Source organism: Acyrthosiphon pisum, chromosome A1, assembly GCF_005508785.2.
Source record: "Acyrthosiphon pisum isolate AL4f chromosome A1, pea_aphid_22Mar2018_4r6ur, whole genome shotgun sequence".
Lineage (NCBI taxonomy): Eukaryota > Metazoa > Arthropoda > Insecta > Hemiptera > Aphididae > Acyrthosiphon > Acyrthosiphon pisum.
In genome coordinates this window covers 103,302,256-103,309,165 of record NC_042494.1, presented here as the reverse complement: position 1 = coordinate 103,309,165, position 6,910 = coordinate 103,302,256, and the positions used below count along the sequence as shown (strand labels likewise).

Genomic DNA, 6,910 nt, shown 5'->3' with positions numbered 1-6,910 from the left:
TTTGCTGGTTATATTTTATCAACAAAATTGTGGCGACGGTTGTCCCACAATACGTTCTGTTCCCCAGCGGTTGTAGTGGCGTCGGAACGTCACCGCGCACTCCGTCGCAGTTTCACGGTGCCCGTTTTTCCGTTACGTTTTGTCACGCCGCTCCGCGCTTACTATTGTTCGCGATTGAAATAGAATTTTCATTATATCATTTATACTTTCTTATACTTATACTTGCTACAGCAACACAAAATTATACGTGTTATTTTTACTCAATTAAGTTAAACAATTATTTAAAAATTTGTCGACAATCTAAATCCTTTCCCTAACCTCTAAAACCCTTGCCGCCGGAATAGTCTTTAGATTGTCGCAAAATTAATTATTGTTATCAAGTATGATGTCACATTGTCTCTTGATAAGACTGACCGTTCAAGTTTGAATTTCGAATCAAACTGTTAGGGCCATGAACATATATACTGTTAAGGACTGGCTACTGCTAGACTGGTGTGATTCGCTTATTGTCGCCAGTTCATTAATAATCCGCTAGGAGCGCTACGCATGCGTTCGCCCGTGAGGTATTCGTAAATATAACTCCTGTCGTGTACTCATAATACTAAAATTGAGTACAATAAAAATTATAAATTACTGTAAAATGTACTATATGAATTATACTTTTCATATATAAGAATTCTGTTGATTGGGGTGTTACCAATGGGTGACTTCCCCCCTCCCGCTTATCCTCCCAATCCAATTTACTCATTGTAATATATTATATTGTAATTACAGATTGTAAATACAATTTTGTTCAATAAAAAAAAATAAAAAATAAAAAAATAATTCTGTTTGATACTTTTTAACTAGTGTTAATAGGAAAACATAAATAATATCATAGGTATTATATATTATACAGATAGTATATTAATATAATAATAATATTATAATAAAAACATACACAAAATACAACTTTTTTTTTTATATATTTAACAATTTTTATGTTAATGTGAATTTTGCTATCTTCTTTTTGTTCATATTTTCTTTTTGTGCTTCGGAATTATAGCTTTGCGAAAACTGTCGCATTCTCATATTTATATAATATTTGATAGTAAAAGCTATTATTTCTTCACTGTGTTGAAAACAAGGAAAATAAAGAGTGTCTTCTAACAGTTCGGTGAGTATTAGCTCTAAAACGTCTGCCATTTCACTATACTTGGAAAACAACTGTTCAATTTTGCATATAAAATTAAAAAAATTAATATTTGGGTGTGTTAAGCCTCCTTTGGACTTAAGTTAACTAGCCGTGCAACCGGTTCATATGAACACAAATTAATATTTTGTTTGATTGCAGATTGACATGTCACACATTTAAAATAGCGTAAAATTTGTTTACACAAATACCCTGTGACATAATATATTACACAATCGATTACAGGAGCTACAAAATAATTATGATCACTGGGTTTTATTATATCATCTAAACTCCAGTCATCATGTTGAATTGCAAAGTCCAATTTTTCACGGATCGAATGTAATAATGGTTTGTTTTTTTCCGGATTATAATAAATTGTTTTGATACTATCAAGAGAGATTAAATTTTGAGAAGGTTTATTATTTTCTATGGTGTAGTTTCCTGATTTGGGAGGTTTCAATACACTGTAAACGGACAACATTTTGTATAATTGTAAAAAGGTTGGAGTAGCTGGATGGTCATTTGCACCTCCTGCTTGGCGAATTGTACCAAAAAAACGCTAAATAGGTAATAATTTAAACTTTAATAATGGTCATAATTTAGTATATTATATTTTTCTTACTTCCACATCATCTTGATTAATTTTTCCAGTAAGAATGTATTGTATACCATATTTTTCTTTTAAGTAAGTGCAAATTTCTAAAGTGGAAGTCAAAGTTACCCTTAGCCCTTCTGCAGTATTATTGGTAAGAAAGTGTTTTGGCTTTATTTTGTTATCAATAACACGCTGTTCCCATTCATTCAACCACTCCAGAGTATTTTGTAAAATCTGCAAAATAACATCAAAATAGTTTAATTCTATTGAATAAAAATATTTTAAGCATTTTAGCTAATGCAAATCAACACCAAATGCCAATTTAAATTAATAATTTGCTAGGATTGTATAAGCTGTTGGTACTCAAGCAAGCAAACTGCATATAGTTAAATTACCTATACCTATGGTTGTATAGAATAAAGATCATGATTAAAATGCAACTCATTAATTGTTAAATTAATATAAGACCTTATTAAACTTATTTAATAATCAAGCAATTAGTTATCACCAAAGTAAACTAATTTTAAGCATAAAGCCATTATTAGAGGAAAATATGCTCCTCCGAAACAATACAATTATTATTAAAATTATATTAATTTTGCTTACACATTTTGTACGGTTTAAGGTAGATCCGATCCATTGATGGCTGATTTAAAATTAAAATTAAAAAGGTAGTTAAATGGGCATATAGATTTTATTAACTTTTTAAATGTTTAATGGTAACTTAAAACATTAATTATCAATGCAAATTGACATAGATATCATATCACTGTAAAAGTTGTTTTTGTATATTTGAGATTATATCATGGGTTATTCAATATTTAGATATTTTAATATATTATTATAGCTGATTTGTTTTAATTTAAAAATTATTGATATTATATTATTAAAATTGTACCTGAAAAAAAATATTTTTTGAATCATTCACGGTAAATGTATCACCAATTATTATTATTTTGATAAAAAAAAAAATATAAATTATTTTACTTTATAATCATCACTATTTGGCGACACTCCTTCTTTCTTTAGCTTTCGATTTAATGCATCAAACGCTGCATTCATTTTCAAGCAAAAATTCTCAGTTGCTGTAGAATCGCTTAACTGAGGACTATAAGAGCGATAAAACTCAAGGCTCTTTGCCATTGAGTTACTAAGAATCTATAACATAAAATAATCATTATTAGTTAAAAGAATAAATGTCTATAAAAATAAAATAATGAATAATAATGCTACCTGCACAGCAAGACGAACACGCATTTTTGCAGAACTGTTCAAAACTAAATGAGATGCAGATAATTTAGGACAAACTTTTAAATTCCCAGGATTCAGTTTATCCAAATTGTAAACATTTACAAAATGATCCCATTTTACTGGTGGTTCATTTTCATGAATCTAAAAATTTGAATTCTGGTTACTTTTTAATATATTTTGTTCCCTTTATCTGACATTGAACATTATTAAAAATGTTCACAGCGAATCTATAGTTTTAACTTTAATTTAAAAAAAACATGGATTTCAAAATTCATTTTGAAATATTCTCATCATTAAATTCTACTACTGGTCAGTTTACTATAATGTTTGAAATTAAAAATCTATTTAGATATTGGTATGAATAAATTAAATTAAATTTCTAATAACCAACATAGACCAGCCATTGTCATTTTTAACTTTTAAGTATTGCAATATATAGTTATATAAACTAAATTTTTGAATAAGAACCATTTATTATATAACTTAACATATTTTAACATTTTGTCAGTAATAAATATTTGGGTTATCAACCTCCTGTAAGCAATAAAGCTTGTGTTTGAGATTGAGAATTATAATACTTATTTTTAGTGGAATTTGCTCTTAGATATTAAAATATATCAACAAAACAACAAACCTTGAGCTCTTTATTATTATAGAGCCTATTTCTGATATTCTTAAATAAATGTGGCGTATCAGAGAACACAAATATTTTCCGTTTTTCATCTGTTGGGTGCTCAAACCAATTTTTAACTTTATTAATTTTTCCACATATTCCCATTTCGCTCCAAAATTTCCGATTTGGGGCTGCCCCGTCACATACAATTCCATGGATAAACGCTCCTGCTTTTTCGAGTACTGTGATAGCTTTTATTACTAACTGAGTTAGTAATACACCTTTAGTCGGTCCCTTTGATGCAAAAACACCAACGGGTTGGGCATAATTGTCTTCTAATGGTATGAACATAAATACTAATCCATGATTTGCTTTATCACTGAAAGTTTTTCCTTTCTCACCGTCTTCACCAAAATCGACTAGACCTGTAAGGTATTCAATAATATGAGAAAATACCAATTTTATCTGTGTTTCATTGTTTACCTGTATATGTAAGATTTGCCGAGTTAACTGCAATACTCTCGCGAGTGGAAATTTCATCAAACACGAGCAAACCATGGCGTTGAAATTCTTCTTTTTGTGCCATATAAAGAGAAAACATCTGTAGAAATTTTGGATCAAACCCACATTGTGTATCGATAGATGATAGGTACCTTAAACATTATTTTAATTTATAAAAATGTTTAAACAAGTAATATTATTATATTACCTTCTTATGGTCCTTACACAAGGTAATGGCATAATGTCATTATTTCTAACAAAATTATAGCCACATGGTGAACGCATATGAAATAGTAAACATAAAAGGATCCAATCTTCGGAATATCTGCGACCTTTTAAATTGAGGACTTGTGATGCGGACAAAATTTCATGTAAGGCAACCCGTTGATTAGTAGGTATCTTATTAGTTGTTAGCCTTTCATCAAGCCCCATTGTGGTCAGTTTTGACATTTCACCTTGCATATTAAATAATTTATTGTTTAGCTTTTTATTGAGTATTACAGCTCTATATTTCCTTTGCAATGTTAATTTGTGATTTTTACGAAGTTGTTGTACTTTGGAACTAGATAAAATATGAATTCTCTTTGGAGTAGTATTATTTTTTTGTAAACGGAGCCTTTTGCGCATAATAGTCCTTATAGCTTTGTTACAATATGTACAGTCATTATTTTGGTTCAAGATGAGTGGACACATGATATGTCTAAGATTACCAGCCGGATCTGTAAATGTTGTTTTAGAATGTAGAAGTTGTTCTTTTAATTTATATCCTTTGCAAATGACACTAGTATCAAATTTTTTTAAAATATCTTCTAAGTCTTTAGTACAATTTAATCTATTTAATCCAAAAAGGTCATTATTAATTGATATATTCATAACAAAACATTGAACATTTAAATTTACTCCTAAGCATACTCTTTTATATAAAATAGGAGTGGGAATATAATTTTCTGTATTTGCTGTTTCTTCTGTTTTAACAATAAAAAAAGAAAACATTATCAACTTTCCAGGAATGTCATGCCTGCTCCATCCACTTGGAAAAACAATGCTATTAACATTTTCTTGAAGTTTAGAGAATGAGAAAATCCCTACTGAATCATTAATAGAATCAGTAATAGCAATTTCTATACATGGTTTAGAATTGAATGCACAATCCATTTGTGGGTCTTTTTTTTTGTCGGTTTTCTTTTTTTTAGGTGAGCTACTTCTAATTAATGGTAATTTCCTTCGTTTTAAAGAGTAGGATAGGTATTTTGGACAGTTTGGAAATATTGACGGTATAGCTCCTTCTTTTAATTTCGGAATTTTATATACAGCCTATTGAAAAATGATAATTATTAATTTCTAAAATAATATGTTTATTTATTAATTAGGTACTAAAAGTACTGGCTGGTGCCTAATGGTAACAATTACAATGATGAAAATATGTTTGGTGTTTTAGAATAACAAGGAAATAAAATTGCTATACATTTCATATTTTTACTTAATGCAATTGAATTTGTATTTGTTTTAATTAGGTTGAGCTTATAAGTAAATATTAAATTAGCCAATAGGTAGGGTACCTATTTATACCTAATAGATATAGAAAACATACCTCAGCTAAAATTGCCCCATCTTTGTCAGTCATTATTCGTTTCCTTAAAATTTCTTCTTCGTGGAAATGCCGTTCACAAACCACCTGACGAGGTTTTATTAAAAAGTCTTTCCTCGGAATTGCTTTGGTCCATTCTCGTAATTGAATATCATCCTTGGGAACTGTGAAAAAATGATATTTTTCTTTACAAGAATCGTAACCGGAATTACAACCGAGGGCAATACAGCGATGTCCTGGCATTTTTCACGCGGAACAAATTAACTTCTTAATTAACAAATCAACAACTTAATTCACTTAATCAACACTATAAAATGTATTCTAATTTTGAAGGAGACAAATTTACTATTTTAATGGTCAATCCGTATTCCGTAACGGGTGGTGAACTTGAAAATTAAGGCGAACAGAGCGTCGCGCTCCTAGCGGATTATATCAACAACGGCGACAATAACATCATCATAATTTTATACGGTCGGTATAGACAAGTGCATAGGCGTGGTTAGGGCCAGTAAGTTGCACCGTCTCTGATTAAAGTTAATCGGAGTTTAATCGGCCAAATTTGCCCGGTTAAATATCTGTGTTTGCGCCGGGGACGGCAACAATTATAGGTCGTGTGCCCGGTCGCTAAAATACTTCGTGCGCTGTACCAATAGTCAATACCACACACCGACCGACCTGTGTATTTGTGTGTATCTATGTATAGCGACTCAAAGGAAGTGGACGGGGTTGCCGAGCAAAACCAGAGAGGGCTAGTGTGTGGTGGGTGTGTGAGTGTGTATTTGTGTGTGTGTGTACTTATAATTAATAATGATAAAAAGTAACTCTGGTAAATAATAGGTAACACGTTTACTGGTAATAAATTTCTGTTGCTGTATAATATGAGTACACAATAATAATAAATTACAAAAATATAAAAATCACAGCAACACCAAGTATAAAAATATACGGCCCTTTTAGCACAACAGAATATAATAATGTAATAATATACGGCCCCTTTGGCGTAACCAAATAATTGTAAATATAAAAATATAATAATAATAATATAAAAACTCACGGATATGACGGTGCTCGGCTGGCCAGCTGCTACCTATCCTATTGTAATATAATAATAATACACAACACACAGTATATAAAATAATAATAAGACAGCAATATTCAATATGTAATACGCACTGGCGACTATCTCGC

General features: G+C 30.2%; 1 pseudogene; it reads right to left on the bottom strand.

Moving 5' to 3' along the window:
- Positions 1-964: 964 nt before the first annotated feature.
- On the bottom strand, positions 965-2,466 carry LOC115033807 (annotated as a pseudogene).
- Between the last annotated feature and the right edge of the window lie 4,444 nt (positions 2,467-6,910).